The sequence below is a fragment of the Crinia signifera genome, chromosome 5, assembly GCF_055691185.1.
Source record: "Crinia signifera chromosome 5, ASM5569118v1, whole genome shotgun sequence".
In the NCBI taxonomy this organism is placed as follows: domain Eukaryota; kingdom Metazoa; phylum Chordata; class Amphibia; order Anura; family Myobatrachidae; genus Crinia; species Crinia signifera.
The window spans coordinates 134,197,873-134,216,400 of NC_139221.1; the positions used below are offsets into that span (position 1 = coordinate 134,197,873).

Here is an 18,528-nt window from a genome sequence, read left to right on the forward strand (position 1 = left end):
TCAGTTTGATTGGCTTATTACTGAAAGTCCCACGAGTGCCGGGAAACCTACTCTCCCTACCTGTATTGTCAGCCGGCCTGACCTCACCGTGCACCGGGGCACTTAAACCCCAGTTGGGGTTTACTATCTGGAGTGCCAGCCACCTCCCCACTATATATATATATATATATATATATATATAATGCGGTGTGGGGTGCGGCACTCCAAGAATACACAATTCAATTTGGTATCTGCATTTAATAGCAGTCAGCAACGTTTCAACGCCCCAACGGCGTTGTCATCAGGCTATACACAAATCAAATTACATAAACACGTACCTTTATAGAGACACCCGGTGGAAGACCCGCCGGCCGGAGACCGCCCCGACGCCATCTCTGTGGCGCGTATCTGTGACGTCAGCGGCAGCCTGCGTCCTAGCGTGAAAGGAGATAGAAGTGTTCCCGTCACCAAGGGAACGAAAATACACAAACACGACATGCAGCACGTAAAGACGGACAGGAGATATATGAGAGATAGTACACAGGACATGGAGAATAAATATAGGGGATATATATAAATAATATTAAGAGGGGCATAAGTGCAGAGACAGATGTCAGCAAGAGAAGGAAATCATAGCGAAACAATATGCAGAAAAAGCAAAAAGTCAAAAATGCAGATATTATAGCAGCACAGATATCCCAGAATGTTCATTTAGTCCATAAGGGGACACTGTGCCCAATTTTATGATCCATTTGGCCTCACAACGAAGTAGAGCTGCTCCTCTGTCGCCTCCTCGCTTGGATAGGGGGATATGGTCGATCATACGATATTTAATAGATGTTATGCTATGTTTATGATTGGCGAAGTGACGTGCCACTGGTTGTTCACTCCCTCCAGTGGCAAGTGCTTTTTTGATGGATGACCTATGGGCGGCCATCCTCTCCTTGAAACTACGTTCCGTCTTGCCTATGTAAGACAATCCACACGGGCATATGATTTGATATACCGTGTACTGGGAGTTACACGATAACGTATGCCGAATAAATAATGATTTTCCTGTAAGAGGGTGTTTGAATTCAGGGCCAGGGATGAGGTACTGGCACGTCACACATGTGCATCGTACACAACCCAATTGTCTACTATTGCTGGTATTTTTAGATGGTGCGGCATCAGACTTCACAAGTGTATCTTGCAGATTTCTAGAGCGTTTATAGCTCATTAGTAGATGTGAATTTTTAATGCCAATGTCTGCATCTGTTTGGACAATGGGCCAATGTGTACGGGTGATTTTATTCACATTAGGGCTCATGTGGGTATAAGTGGTTACCCAAGGTAATATTTCGGTGGTTGTAGGCGAGCGGTCTTTCGTTTGTAGCAGCACTGTTCTTTTTGTCAACATCACTTTTCTCTTAGTTTCTTTCAGCTCAGAGATCGGGTATCCTCTGGCTGCAAATCGATCGATCATATCATCCATTTGAGAGGAGGCTATCAGAGGATCGGACACAATGCGTCGCACCCTCAGCATTTGGGAGTGGGGCAGACTCCTGATAGACGCCCTAGGATGGCAGCTAGAGTATAGGAGGGCATTGTTTTGGGTCCGTTGGTTTTGAATATACACAAGTGGCAACTTTTCCATCATTGATGTTAATCTCGACATCCAAAAAGTGTACCTGTTGCACATCATGTGTATATGTGAATTTAATTGGATTATTACTGCAATTGTGTAGATTGATATAGTCACACAGTACCACAGGGTCACCTCTCCAGAAAATCAATAAATCATCGATATATCGTTGTGAGGCCAAATGGATCATAAAATTGGGCACAGTGTCCCCTTATGGACTAAATAAACATTCTGGGATATCTGTGCTGCTATAATATCTGCATTTTTGACTTTTTGCTTTTTCTGCATATTGTTTCGCTATGATTTACTTCTCTTGCTGACATCTGTCTCTGCACTTATGCCCCTCTTAATATTCTTTATATATATCCCCTATATTTATTCTCCATGTCCTGTGTACTATCTCTCATATATCTCCTGTCCGTCTTTACGTGCTGCATGTCGTGTTTGTGTATTTTCGTTCCCTTGGTGACGGGAACACTCCTATCTCCTTTCACGCTAGGACGCAGGCTGCCGCTGACGTCACAGATACGCGCCACAGAGATGGCGTCGGGGCGGTCTCCGGCCGGCGGGTCTTCCACCGGGTGTCTCTATAAAGGTACGTGTTTATGTCATTTGATTTGTGTATAGCCTGATAACAACGCTGTTGGGGCGTTGAAACATTGCTGACTGCTATTAAATGCAGATACCGAATTGAATTGTGTATTCTTGGAGTGCCGCACCCCACACCGCATTCTGTATGACTTACTAGTGCGGGCACCCACAAAGCAACGCTACAGGAGGCCGTGCCGGGTAAGACTGTATATATATATATATATATATATATATATATAATTACACGAGTGGGGGTTGACCCTAAATTGCGCTTCCAATGTTAGAAAGCAGCTGCCTCTACGAAATCTCCCGTTGGTGGGATACAAAACAGAAACCAGGAAAATAGAGCATAGAGGGAGAGGTTGTGTAGATACCACCACCTTAAGTGATCAGCTTAGGCAAATAGTAATGCAATGCTTGACATTTTTTATAACCTTTATTAAAAATTGTGAACAGACATCTGTTTGTTTTGAATTCCTTGGATGGAAAACCGCATAGACAGAACACGACGCGTTTAATCTCCGAGTAGACTTCTTCAGGGGTACACTGTGGGTGGTACAGAATGCCATATAAATACAATATAATATAACACCCATTATAAAATGGAGTAAAAAGTATAAAATAAAATCGTACATACCGGTATGAGCGGTATGTCGGTCTAAAATAATAGCAAAATCTTTATAAAATTTGATATCTCTATAGAGATCTGTGGAATATATAGACCAAAAAGGGGGTATGTGTGTGTATGTATGTATGTGTGTGTGTGTGTGTGTGTATGTGTGTATATATATATATATATATATATATATATATTTCTAAATTTCTAGAATGAGGGTGGACAGACGAGGAGGAGGAGTGGCATTAACGTACCCGGTATAGATGAACCTTTGATAATGGTACTTGAAAAAAGGGAAAGGATTTTATACCTAAAAGAAAATGGTATGATAATTTCAGCTATAAAACTTTTAGATTAATTAATCATAATAAAGGTAATCTCACAAATATTTTACTTTGCCACCTATATAGGCACACCTTTATCCATATTGGCCAGGCTGACATAATATAATTTCTGGATATACGAGGATATTTAATACAATTTCTGGACATCTTTAGCATCCATCAATTAGAACAATATAGTTATGACCAAATTGATCATATGTATAATGAAAAATATACAGACAGATTGATTTTTTTTCTCAAAACTTGTAGAACACAGAATGATTTTACAATAGCGCTATTCAGGCAGCTCTATCTGATAGAAAACATAAAGGTTTACAACAGCGCTTTTTAGACAGGTCAATCCAAAACATCACCTACCAGAGTCCCAATGGATCAAGTGTATCCTCCAGCACCTTTTCAGAAGTGTGAGGGCTATGCGAATCTCCTTATTTATACCGAATGGGAGATTCACTTCCAGGATTAAATTAATGGAGACAGATGAAGTAGGGTTGTAAATTAATGAATGGATAGGGGAAGAGTCCCCAATGGAAAATGCTGGTCACCGTCATAAAGGAGACCTAAATGGTGCCACAATACCTGAGCCCTTTGTACGAAGTATAGTCTAAATGGTCTTATGCGTTCCAAAAAGCCGTTTGCGTTCCACCTCCGGATATCCGGATTGCGAAGTGGATATTGCGCATGTGCTATAACGCATCATGCGTTCCATTCTGAAACGCACCAACCTCCGATGCATCGTGCTGAGTGCACGATATTGTAATTTTTTATTTTTTTGTGATGGAATATTAATATCCATTTTTGTTAAAGCCTTCTTACAAATAAACTTACAGTATGCATTGACTAGCATTAGTAGCTTCTTTCTAACATCATTGATCTGTTTGCAGTCACTGTATTCCTTACACACCATGCTGCTTAGTATCGCTTTCAGAGTGTAATTTGGAAGCGGTTACAGGGTACATTTTTTACTGATGTTAATGATTTAATTTATGTTTGCATTATAGTGCACAGACATGTAATTTTATTTAGTATTTATATATATATATGATCTGTGGGGGGGTTGTGTGCTTATTATGAATGCACACTGGCTTCAGGCAATTTTCTCTTCTATTCCTTGATACTGGCAGATAACTCCATTTGCAGGGAGAAAGAGGAGTAGACAGGCATAAGAGACAGCGCATTATCCTGCCATTTACTCTGACACATTTTGTTCCTTTTCATTGCTTCATGCCAAGTCACTTCATTGGCTTTACCTAATAACTCAAGCTAACAGTACAAAATCACTATTATTCTTGGATCCTGCTCTGCTAGAATTGTAAGTTAGTAAAATACTTCATCCCATCTTCAAATGACTAGGGAATTTTGTTAAATCCTCTCTTTTGAAGAATCCAAGAATTGAATTATAAAGAATGTCAGCCATTGAATATAGCTATGGGACAGGTATTCCAAATGATGATATGGCAGTAGATTTCAGGAGTTTTCTTGCTTTATTACACATAAACCTAATGCCACATAGTTACATACTATCATGAATTATCTGATCTACACATCATAAATGTAAAGTAGTTGTTCCTAATGGCACATTCACAACTTTTTCCAAGACATTTTATTTAATGCCATCTTTAATTATCTTCAAGTCCAGTGATACAGCACATTGTTGTAGTTATAATATCACTTGTGTGTACCAGTAAGCAAGTTCATATTACATAATATTCGGTATAAAATATAATTGAGAATATACTGTTTTATAGGCTTTGCTTATTCCCCACAGAGCATCGGCTTAATAAACAAAAAATGCAACAAAACGGTAAAGTTGTATACCAAGTCCAAATAAATTTACTACAAATATTAAGCACATACAGTAATATAAAAAAAAAGGTAAACTAACATTTTATTCAATACTACTTAACCCAAAATAATAACTTCTATAATGGCTCCTATTTAGGCAGACCTATTGTATTAAAAATTCACCAGTTCACTTCTAGGCTGAACTTCATTGCATTATTTCTAGATGATCCTGCTGTGAGGGGTAATATTTAGGGGGGTATTCAATGTTTGTTGATATTTCTGACAGGCGGAAATATTTTTAGTTTTTGACATTAATAGGTGGCGTTTACATTCACCTATTCAAAATCAGGGCCTTTCCTGCGAGCGCCTTAAAAAATCAGACAGTCCGAAAACACAAGGATCGGCAAATTACTTGCCCATCCCCTGTTTTTTGTTGGAAACTGCTGCGTATTCGACAATTTAGCACCTGATTCTGGCAATTCTGCTTAGACTATAAAAATTGTCATATCTGGGGATAGCAGGCATCTCGCCAGGAAGATTCTTTTCTATTTAGTTTAGAAACCTTTTTATGTATTTTTAGTTTCTCAAAGTTCTTTTTAACTAATTCAGAGAACATTTCAATGTATGGACTTTAATTTTAGACCTGATGCAGCAGCAGACATGTTACAGAGGGTAAAAGATGGGGTGTTGCCTAGGCAACCAAACCGGGCACTGGCAAGGGGTGTGACGTGAAGCAGCTACTGGAGGAGGGGAGAGCAACCCCTCAGATACAAGAAATAAGGAAAGAGAAAAAGTAGCGCTAATACACCAATGAACAATTACAAATAAATGTAAATATAATAACACATGAAAACAATTGCAAATAAACCTCAATGCAGTAGGGGCAAGGATCCATTCCTATGAATACCGCCAATAGTCCACATGTAACTCCAATGTGGTAAAATCCCACAGAGGGGCCACCAATATGACAGTCTCTGGAAATGCAGATACTGTAGGTTATAGTTGTCACAGTGCGGTCACCAGGAGATTTTATTCCATTTTAGGATGCATGTCAGCAAGTGTTCTCCATAAGGTGGTTATGAGGAAGTCCAGAGGTGGTGCTTTGGGGTGATGGAGTGGGTGGACAAGTTCTGTTGGTTGGGCGGCTGGTCCTGATCTGGGGTGTTTCTTTTTCCATGTTATAGAGGGTTCACACGGTGAGATATGCACTATTTTAGTAAATATTGAATATTCCCTTTTCCAATGAATTATCTATATAGTCATGATTTTAAGCATTATCAGAATTGTAATTTATTGTACAGCTCAAATTTTTGGCTCTCTTATTGGTAGCCCTTGTTCCCCTACTTCTCCCAACTTTCTTTTCATACCTATAGGTGTATATATGTAGAGAAAGGGGTTATCCTTTGAATATTATTGAGGGTGCTTTTAAGAGAGCCAGATGTTGGGAAAGAAACAACTTTTAGAGTTTAAGGACAATCTGGTTACCCCCACCCAGCAAAAAATAGAAAGCAGACTACATGTTTATCACAGAGTTTAATAACAAAGAAATAGATCTTAAACAAATCTTAAGAAAAGACTGGCATGTCCTTACATTGGAGCATATTATTAAGGACCATTTCTGACGCCCCAAAATAGTGTATAAAACAGCTAAGACTATTAGATAATTGGATGCTAAAGGCCATTAACTTAGGAGAGCGACACTTGCTGTAGCCATTTACAAAAATAGTACCTTACAGCATCTTCTAGCTTTCTGCAGCATAACATTTCGTGTGCAGATAAAACTGCAGTCACACACAGAATGTTGACATGATTCATATAATTTTAATCAGCAAAAAATGCTTGTGCAACCTATTTGCACTGCTTCTGAATAATAATTTTAACAGGAAAAGACACTCGACAACACAGTCAAGTCACAGCATGGTGTGATTAAAAGGGCTGTTTAATGCTCAAGAAGGCTAGATGTATGTGGACACACCTGTATGTAGAATGAATTGTAAATGGGAGTTGATCCTTGTCACACTACAATGAAAGTAGTATGACCGGGATCACAGAGACCAGGTAAGAGTTTAAATGGCACCTTTATTTCCCTGTCAGCATTTAGGACATCCAATGGATTTGAGCATTTACAGCCTTTCACAGCCAGAGTAATAATACTGGTTAATAGTCCAATGACTCCTACTGTATCCCAGACACCCGGCCTCTTCCCTAGCCAGTGAGTCTAGTGTTAGGAGTGTATTACATGACTTCAGAAACCATTCTTAAAGGCAGCTACTGTAACATGTGAAACTATAAACTTGGCTACAGTTGATTCCTGAGCTCATACCAAAACCTGGACTGGATCCATGTTACTGCTGTTCTGTGCTTAAACAGGGAAATTGAATTAACCATGTTACAGTAGATATGAGGTATGTTTTCTATATTGCATGTCCCATACCAAATTTGTCCTCCATATATCCTTAGTACATAACCATTAATAATAATTTTTAAATATAGCTAGTTATTGCCTTGAGTGCCCCCAAAAAGAGATTACTTTTTCTCTTTTCCTGTCTCCAAATTACAGAGTGAATAGAATTTAATTGTTTCTTCATCAGAGCACATGGTCTGGAAAATGTTAGGACAATGCCCTCCAGCTTAATTGGTTAATTTTTAACATCATATTGCAAATTTCCATTCTCTTTAATTACCTTTTGATGACCTTCTCTTTGAATGAAAATACTTTTTCAAAATTGTGAAAAAAATGTATCTTGACCCATACAGTCTGCTCTGAAGTTAAAGCACAAAACAACTTACACTTAAGCCCTGTACACACGGGGGGATATATCACCGAGCGATATATCGCTCAGTGTCCAGTTTGCATCAGCGACCAGAGATGGTCGCTGATGAAAAAGAAACTGCCGGGGGAGCCCGGCAGTGGAAATCAGCTGGTCGCAGGAGCATGTTCCTGCGACCAGCGATCACTATGAGGGGAGAAAACGGTAGCGCGCACCCAGCGATATATCGCGGGTGATGTGGTCACTCAGCGACCATATTGCCCGCGATATTACACAAAATCGCCCCCGTGTGTACACAGCCTTAGGGAAAAAGAAAAAAATATCCCATTTTGCTTAATAAAATTCAGTGGGGGGGGGGGCATTTCATTGTCTAAAGTAATGGGTTTGTTATCAGAGCTGTTCATTTGTAGCTCTGATCAGACACCCATTGGCCTCGGCAGTCACAGCTCAACCCCCGGAGGTGGCGAGTTGAAATGTGCAAAAAGTCCATACATTTTTTTATCAAACTTTAACAAACCGTTGAATCTGCTGCAGTCTGATCTTGATGGTATTCATGTCTGGATACTCTGATGGTCATTCCAGAACTTGTGCTTTTATCGCAATGGTAGTTGTGACATAGCCTGGAGATATGTTTTGGGGCATTATCTTGCTATAAGATGAACCCTTGACTAATAGACCAGAGGGTATTGCATGGCACTGCAAATGCTGCAGTGACCCTTTTGGTACAGAGGGGTATATGTATGAAGCAGTGATAAGGGAGGAGAAGTGAGCCAGAGGAAAAGTGGCCCATGGCTACACTGCACAAATTATAGCTGTTACTTCAGTACTGATTGGTTACCATGGGCAACTTCTCCTCTGGCTCACTTATCCTCCCTTATCACTGCTTCATACATCTACCCCAGAATGTCAGTCACTCTATGCAAGTCACTGACTCTGCCTGGGGCAAACGCAAGAATATTATGGGGGGGGTTCCAACTGTATGTGTGTGTGTATATACACATAGTATATACATACCCTCCAACATGACCCATTCCATTAGGTACAAAATGCTCTGTTCCTGGACTTCCCTGCCAGTGGCAGTTACAGATGTGAGCCTGCAGCACAGTCCAATATTCAAAAAGGGGAGCCACACCAGCTGCCATCCCAAACCTCACAGAGTTGATGTGACCCCCCCCCCCCTCTTTGAATATTGGACTGTGCTGTAGGCTCACATCTGTAACTGTCACTGGCAGGGAAGTCCAGGAACAGAGCATATTGGGGCAGATGTATCATAGCAGCGCTTATCGCGCCGCTATGATACTTCCTGCTTCGCCTCAATAGCGAGGCGAAGCAGGAAGGGACATCGACAAGATGTATTAACATCTTGTCTGCCGAAGCGGGGGAGCGTTAACTCCCCCCTTCGGCGATGTCCCTTTCTGGAGATAGCGCATCAGTTAATACTGATGCGCTATCTCCTGTCCCCCGGCCGCACTGGGCATGCGCGGGATCTCGCTGTTCACGCGAGATCCCCAGCGCAGCCCACAGCTGACAGCAGGGACAGCGCTGTCCCTGCTGTTTAGATAGGGCTTCGCCAGCCTGATGCTGGCGAAGCCAAAGCCGGCTTCGTGCGGAACGGTCAGCGATGCTGACCGTTCATACATTCGGCCTGCTATCATTTTGATAGCAGCGCCGATATGGACAGGGGCGCATAGTGCCCCTGTCCATTACCGCACGCTGGCTGCTTCATACATGGGGGAGAAGCGGTATCAGCGCACATAACGTGCGCTAATACCCCTTCTCCCCCATATCGACGTATCATACATCTGCCCCTTTGTACCTAATGGGATGGGTCATGTTGGAGGGTATGTATATATGGGATACATGTGGAGGTCCGCGGGTGTTCTGAATTCTGATGCCAGCAACCTCAAGGAGGTAATACCAACAGAGTAAGTATACTTACCTTTCCCCCTGCCCCCTTAACTCTCCCTCCGTGCAGCATAACCCTGACTCCCCCCTGCCTAGTACCTAACCCTTACCCCCACCCCACAGCCAAACCCTAATCTCTCCTCCCCACAGCCTAACCTTTCACCTTCACACCCTAGATCTGAGGTGCCCCAGTGCCTAGCCCTCCTCCCAAATGCTCAGAAGCAGTATCCCCCCACCCCAATGGCAGTCCCCCCTCTCCAGCCCTCTGGCAACCCCCTTCCTCTTAATCAGAACTCAGCAGCAGCCCTCCCAGCCCTCATTAGCATCTCACCTTACCCCCAGTGTCCTCCTCACATGGCCTGCTGGGCACCCCCCCCCCCCCCTGGTCCATGGTGCCGGCATCCTCATGATGAAGGTAGATGGTCAGGGAGCTGTTTCCTACAGTGGCGCTCCCTCAGCAGCGCTGACTGTCGTCGGCAGCACCGACTTTCTCCCTCTCCGGGAACTGCAGCAGCACCAGCATTTTGCCGTGGCTTTGCAGCAGGTTTGGGGCTGGGGAAGGGATTTGGGATGGTTTCCAAGCTGACTCTCACAAAATAACTTTGGTTGTTAGTTATAAAAGCCACCTGATGTGAAAATACCAATAGCTGAGCTGACTGTAACCAGGCAGCAGGTAGCCTGCGGTCATTGTAGAGATAGAGACAAGTATTTCTTTCTACAAAAACAATTTGGTCAATAAGGGGGGGTTTATGACCCCCCTACGTGCGCTACTGTCTGCATCCATAAAAACAGCCCCAGACCATTATACCCTTTTCCACTAGCAAAAATAACCCGGGTCAACGCGAATCGACCCTGGGTTTTTGCTAGTGGAAATGCAATATCCCGGGTGAATTGACCAGGGACTCCAACCTGGGAAGTTACCTGGGTTGGACCCGGGATGCTTCCAGGAGCAGTGGAAACTGGTAATCCAGGTCGATTACGTCCCGAGTCCCGTTCACAGCAATACAGAAGCCACCGCTGCAAGATTCTCCCATCTTCCAAGCGCCACTCCGCTCCACCTCCCGATTAAGTCACCCGATGGCTTTATGCCTGGATGGGGCGCCAGTCTGAAAGGGTTTGCAAGCCGGGTTGCACCTGGGTACAATATCCGGGTGTGACCTGGCTTGCAAGTGGTAAAGGGGTATTACACTTCCTCCTTGACCGTTTCACATTTGTTTAAGTACTGAGCTATACTTGTAAAAGCCATTGCTTCTTTTCGTGTTTAAGATGTCCCTTCCTCCTTTTTTTTTCCTTTATAACAGAAATGTACATTATTGTTCAGTCTTTGATCACTTTTGTTTTTAACCTCTAGCAATTTACAGACTACATATTTTAAGGTTGTTTCACTGGACTTGATTTGCTTACATTTCAAATAAAGCTGGAAATATGATAAAACCTAGTAAGACCTTTTTTCCTGGTTTTCATACAATGTTCACACATCTTGATGTAGGGAGAGAAACCATCCCCTTAAATTTCTGTCTAAATGGTTCACGTGCTGCCACTGTAAGTTTTACTGTAACCTAAGGACTTGTGTCTTTGGGTATTGTGCTAGCTTTAAGATGATGTCCATACCAGCGGGCTATCCACTAGATTCTATCACTGCTGCTACTGGAATTCTAGTGTACGTCCTTGATTCCCAGGATGCGATTTAGGGCCAGGTTCTGATTCGCTTGCAAAAGCAAATTCAGGACCTTATTCTAGTTCATTTACACCATTGCAAATTTGCATCGGTGAGCGATGTTTCTAACTGCGCATTTCTGCACATGTGCATGCATCGGGCGCTCGCACCTATCAGTGCGGATGGGGGGCATGAGGTGGCGACAGAGAGTCGAGCCCAATGGTACACTCAGCGTTTCATGGGTTTTCCCATGGAACTTCTGGGCGTTCCCATGGTAATTACCCAGTAAAGCGGGTGCTGGGGACAGGCAGCTGACCTCACCGGATATTGGCGACCATCGAATGATGTGGGATTTTCCCCGTAGGCTGTGAATGGATGTTTATGCAAAACATCCATTCGCAGCCGTACGGGTGAATTCGCCCTGTGAAGAGGGGCGGTGGCCTGTACAAACCGCAGGTGGGCATAAAGACACACAGCGCTGCATGTCGACTAGTATAACCTCCTCACTCTATAATGGACAAAACCATGTGCACTGCAGGTGGGGTTTATGTAACGTGCAGAGAGAGTTAGATTTGGGTGGGATTTGTACTTCAAACTAATATCTACTGTATATTGCAGTGTAAAAATAAAGCAGACAGTATTTACTCTGCACAGAAACAAAATAACACCAGAATCTAACTCTCTCTGCACATGTTACATCAGCCCCACCTGCAGTGCACATGGTTTTGTCCATTAGAGAGAGAATTTGCTTTTGAAAGTGAACCAGAATCAGGCCCTTACCTTATGGTTTCAGTTCAATCCTTTGCTGCAATGAAAACTTCTTCTGTGGCAAACACTCTGTGTCCCCTTAACCCTGTACCAAAATGGAGTGGGCATCCACTATTGAGTATCTTTAAGGCTGCTTTCCAGTATATACCACCAGTGTATTCTACCCTCTGACACCACATACAGCATTACCAGCTTCCCCTATAGACCGGCGCCAGACTAATAATAATAATTTTATTTATAAAGCAATTTTCTCCTGTAGGACACTTTGCAGGAATCCAAAATATGGTACATTACAGAAAATAGACAACACAGAAATAAAAACAGAAACCTAGAGATACAAAAAACATATCAAAGGGTTGTTGCCGTCATTTTTGTTAATAATTTAACATATTATATATTCTGCCTGTGAAAGGTGCCAAAGCCGGAATCCCAAATGGGGAGCATGCAGGGCAGGGTAGCGTGAGGTTTAGGCAATAGCGCGTAGGCTTAAGGTTAGGCTGCTACTAGGGAGGCAGGGAGAGATGGTTATGGTGCCTTCCGAGCCCCTGTTGGGATATTCATTATCGGGATTCAACAACGGGATACTGTGTGTGTGTAGATGTATATGTAAATTTATATATACAGGTTGAGTATCCGGTATCCGGACATCCCTTATCCGAATTATTCCAAAAACCGTGGGTTTTGGAATCATTCAAATTTTTTTTTTTTTTTTTTTAACCCCCTAACCCTCTTTTCATACTTACCAAGTCCCCGGGCGTCCACAGCAGGCCTCCGGTATCTTCTCCAGGGTCTCCAACGGTCCCAGGAATGCATTGCGCGAGTGTGCACGCGCGCCGGTGACGTCACCGGTGCGCGCGCGCACACTCGCGCAATGCATTCCTGGGACCGCTGGAGACCCAGAGAAGATGCCGGAGGCCTGCTGTGGACGCCCGGGGACTGCGTGGATGCCGAGGGACCACCGGACACCACGAGTGTCCCCGTCACTCGGCGGCGGGTAGCAGAATCCCTGCCCTTCTCCGATTCAGGGAGATGGGCACGGTTAGGGGGGGCTGCGGGCACCGACTGGGGAGTGGCGGAGAAGCAACGGGAGGCAGCGGGGATCTTAGATGGAGCAGGTCGTGAAAGCGTCTCGTGCACGCGCACCCCCTTCCATCTGATGGCAAGTCCTGGCGAGTGGCGATAGGATCGCCAGGACCCTCAACAGTGAGAACATCTCCATCTGTGTATGTTTTTGTATACAAAAGCTTTGAAAGCTAGTCTACCTTCTGTGTTTGTGCATGTGTGAGAAAGATGTAATTTCACGCTCTGCCAGCGGATGGCAGTGTTTTAGAGACTCACGGACACTATACAGATAGATAGATGATCTTCTGGGCAGCACCATCTTTTCGTATGGGCTTAATGGGCACTTGCCCAGGGGCTCCAGGTGTATAGACCCTATGCTGATAGCTAAGGATCCCCTTTTTCCAGGGATACCAGAATTTTGAAAATCGGCCCTGGGGAACTGGAAGCAGCAGTCCACATCCGACCTGTTGATTGCATTTCCCAGTCATATTTCTCTGGTTCTCTCTGACTTAGAGTTTTTCTGGGAGTATAATCCCAAAGCTAGGACTCTTCGCTTTCTGTGGACACTAGCGGCTTGTCTCTATCATACCCAGGACCAGAGATATCAGCCTTCCAGCAGCCAGTCCCTGCTCCAGCTCCAAACATCTGGTTTACAGTTTTTTATATTTTTGTCACTGGATTGCTCTGGCTCCTGATCTCTGATCCCCAAGTCCCCAGCACCTCCTGAAAGTTGGGACTCTAGGTTTTTATACTATTGAAGGCTAAGAAATCCATTTCCAGATAATGGCGATATTTGCAGTCAGCTGCCCTTCCCCCGGAAAATGACGAATATTAAGCCCACTCCATTATCCAACCCTCCTCTGCGTATAAAACACCCCCTACCTCCCTGGAAGTCATTTACAAGGGACCCTTCATTCAGCTCAGTTACAAGGGATCCTCCATTCAGCTCAGTGCCCCCTTCCACACATTAGTGTTCTCCCCCCGACACCTGTGCATTAAAGGAGTAATTAGCAGAAGTTACTGCTCCAAGTCCTACATGTTGAGTGGAAGATAGAGCACCCCCTGCCACCCGTGGGACATCAAAGCTGCTGCTAATAGCACCCCCCACCCCTAGGAGGGGAGAATGGGTAAGGGCCCCAGTGCATTGCTTTGCCCAGGGGCCCACGCTGCTGTTAAGATGGCCCTGCTTCTGGGAAGTATGAACGGAATCCCATGTGAGAGGAAGTCTAAATACATTTATTTTTATTTAAAAGCTGCAATATTAACTTTAATGAAAATTACTTCTTGAAGCAAACCACATGGCTGTGGCTACAGAGAAGGGTGCCCTGGGTATCACATTTTACTTGCTGGATATGCACCTTTGAACATGTTGAACATGGGAAATACTTTTAAACATTAACTACATAACCATATCTCATTGCATGTATATAAGGCGGGAAGAGGACACATCACAGTATGTTTGTGATTTCATGAATAACTATGATCTATAATGTTATTCAGACAGAGATTAACCCTGGAATAATACCCACTTAATCTGTTTAGCTTCTTGTATGTTTCCAATTGTGTCTTCTTTTTAACATTATGTGAAAATGTTACTGATGCATTCTGGATTCTGCATTAATGGTTTCATTACAATTCTTACCCATGTGATGGAGATTCAACTGCGTGTCACATTCTCAGAGGATTAAATGCTTACTATGTTGAGTCGCTAACAGAATATCCTGTTAGCCTACCGGTCTTACATTCCTGAAGATGTATTTTATTTATGAACTGTTTAAGCTTCATGCATTAAAAACTCTGACGTAGTTTTTTTTAATATTGATAGCCCAATCACAGTATGCCCGTATAATGTATGTAAAATTATACACGTTGCCTTCTTTAAAAGTGCTGTTAGTATCATTACTAACTATGGGGAAGATTCATCAACGTGCGGAGAGAGATAAAGTACCAACCAATCAGCTCCCATTTGTAATTTTAGTTTAAAACACAACCTATAAAATGACAGTTATTAGGTGATTAGTACTTAGAGCCTAATTCAGATCTGTTCGCTGTGTTCACTCGCAGCCTAACGAACAGGTCAGAGCCACCCTGCCAAAAGCCCGCCACCTGCATCCTCTCGCTAGCATCTGAGGGGATGTGTCAGAGAACACATCCCCTCACATTCGCCTGACCATCGTATGATTTCTCTCCCCTTCAGTAATACAATTCAGAATGGCCGTTTATCTAAGTCAGAGATTGTGGAAAAGTGGTGGTCGCTGATGTCATGTGACGTCAGCCGCCTGCCACGAGCAGAGAACGCCACATGTTGTGTTTCCAGGGAAACGACCAGTGTTTAATGGGGACGCTCCTTCCGAATGGGCCTGAATTAGGCCCTTTCTCTCTAAAACCTCTCTCTCTCTTCATTGTATCTTGTTGAAGACTATGATAAATCTGCCTCTATATCTGATAAAGTACATGTACCTTGTCCCTCTGATCTCGCTGCAGCACATTTTATTATTCCTTATTAGGTTTGTTTTACTTGTGCTATTTAAGTATATTGCAGCCTACTATGCACAAGTAGCACATTGTATATAAGGAGGAGAGGCCACTCTATTAAATGTAATCAGTGCTTGTGATGGGGGCACTTTTAATAATATTAGGTGGCGAGTAGAGAAAGCAAGGTGCAGAGTTTGGTAGTGAACGGTAAAGGGTCCCCCAAATACTGTGTAGACTATGTTTTAGATCATAATCTCCTGCAAGGTTCTGTGACTGGTTCTGGAATTTGATAAGCTTGCCTGAAGAGATGAGTTTTTAGGGAATGCTTATAGGTTTGGAGACTGGAGAAGAGTCGTATTGTGCTTGGGAGGGCATTCCACAGATTGAATGTAGCCCTAAGAAAGTCCTGCAGTCAGGAATGGGAGCGAGTAATGAGTAAGGATGAGAGACTCCAGATCTTCTGAGGAGCGTAGAGGTCAGTTGGAAGATATTTTCAGATAAGAGAAGATATGTATGTGTGTGTTGTATGGTTTATGGCTTTGTGTGTAAGTACAATAATTTTGTATTGAATATGGTAGAATACATTTAAACAATGAAGTGAATGACAGAGTAGCTTTGCAGACGATGAACGTCTGGCTAGGAATATTTGCCTTGCAGCTGCATTCATGATGGACTTTAGTGGTGAGGGTCTGTATTGGGGAAGGCCAATAAGGAGACTATTGCAATAATCAATGCGTGAGATGATGAGAGCATGGATTAGAGTTTTTGCAGTGTCTTGTAAAGGCGAATTTTGAATATGTTTTTTAGGTGCATGTGGCATGATTTTGAGACAGATTGAATGTGGGGTACAAAGGAAAGTTCAGAGTCAATTATAACACCTAGACAGCGAGCTTGGGAGGTAGGAATGATTGTCATATTCTCAACAGCAATAAAGATATCAGGTTGTAACTACTATTTATTGGCGGAAATATAATTCATTCTGTTTTTGAGATATTAAGTTTGAGGTGGCAAGATGACATCCAGGATGAAACAGCAGAAAGGCATTCAGAGACCTTCAGCTCATCTGAGCAAATACCTTATCCCCTGTAAGAATTCATCAGTGGATAATCCCTCTATTGTTCATTTGGACATTCCAACACTGGACTGCTCTATATATACTACGGATAGCGACTAGTCAAATCGTTTTTTCATTGCCCCTGATGAAGTCATTGTAATAACTAAACGTGTTGGGGTTTCTGCTTGATCATGATGATGTTTGCCAGCAATTTGCCAAAAAGGATGTTATACTGACATACTGCGAAGATGTATATGTGAATTGTGTATTCATTTGTTCACCTAAAGGGCAATTTTTATGTTATTGTATACCAGTTTTATGTATTAAATATCATTTGGATACAGCTGCTTAATAATTTCTTAGTGCCCTCTGAAACATTCTTTTGTTCCCTTTCATATACAGATGTGTCCACATACATCTTGGGGTACTAATGTATTATCTGGACTCCCATGTTAAATGCACCCCATTTTTTCATACCCCTACTATCCAACTACGCATGGAGTTGATTTTATATAGTGTGGCGAGTGCAGCGAGCCACCGTGCCCGAAGCGTGGTGAGTGCAGCGAGCCCCGCGAGGGGACGCGGTCTCATAAGAAAAACGGGAGTCCAGATATTACATAAGTACCCATCTTGGTTTTATTCTTTATGTATGGCCCAATTTGGCACCCCTTGGACTTTGCAAAAGTCTCAGTTTGTGATTTTTCAAAAAATTTGCTTCTCTAATCTATTACATTATACAAATTCTACTGCTGCAAAATTTTTTTAGAATCTATCTACTAGAATCTAACCTATCACAGCTAAGCCGTGTTTTACATTTCGTGACAAATTGATGAAAAAAAGCCAAGATGTATGTGGAGTCAGACACATCTGTGTATACAGTTGTGTTCAGGTACATCTAGCCTTGTTAAACAGCCCTTCTAGTCATGGCATGACTCTAGTGTCGGGCATCTTTTTTTTCTGTTAATTATCATCTTATATGCACAACAGACTGCATAGGACGCACAAGCAGCTTCTTCTGAGTAAATGATATGTAGGATGCCTATGTACCATGTGTGATAGCAGGCTTATTCCAGGAAAAGCTTGTAACGCTCCATTTCTCCTGCATATACAGTGGCAGTCACACACTAAATATATGCATGCCTCATATCATTTTAAACAGCAGAACATTTTAATGCATTCAATTTCAAATAAGATGCTGTATAATGGACAAAGTCTCAAAAAAGATGCTTACTGATACTGAGTAATTTGAAGCTTGCTTTATGCATAAAGCAGCTTATATCGCATTTATGTGGACACATCTGTATGCACACACATGATGTGCAAGGTTCAAGTGTTTTTTTTATGCTTTTAACAGGGTTCGCTGTATCATTTTGTAATGATCGAAAACAGACGGTCACCTTGTCTCTTTGAATATTAACCTTGTATTGCATGGCGCTGCCTGTCGGAAACATACCAATTTGGCCTATTTAGATTTATCCGTTCAGCTTTATATATCAATGTAGCATATTTTATTTATTTATAGGCAGCATAGCCATGAAATGTTCAGTAATTTTTATATTTGGTCATTTTACGGTCCACCATCAATAGATTAAATATTTATTTTAAAATGTATAACAATGGTTTCCATATTTCATGCAATGCAGGGTTAATGAAATGATTTGCTGTTACTTAAGCAATTCTTCCCCAGAAGAAAAAATAATTTGACAGGTTGGATAGAAGTCATTGATCTGCGTTTCATTCTTTTGATAATATGCTTCATCTTGTGTTTATTTAAGTACAGTGTAGTAGATGTGATGGATTAATAAATATCTAGCTGTATATTTTGCAACACATACACATTATGATGCCTATTGATCACAAGCAGATGGATCGTGTCTAGCAACTGATTATATATATTTTT

General features: G+C 42.4%; 1 protein-coding gene across 1 annotated transcript in view; it reads left to right on the forward strand.

The window, feature by feature from the left end:
• DROSHA (drosha ribonuclease III) overlaps nt 1-18,528 on the forward strand; it is a 221,674-nt gene that overhangs the window by 147,875 nt on the left and 55,271 nt on the right. The window lies entirely within an intron of this gene.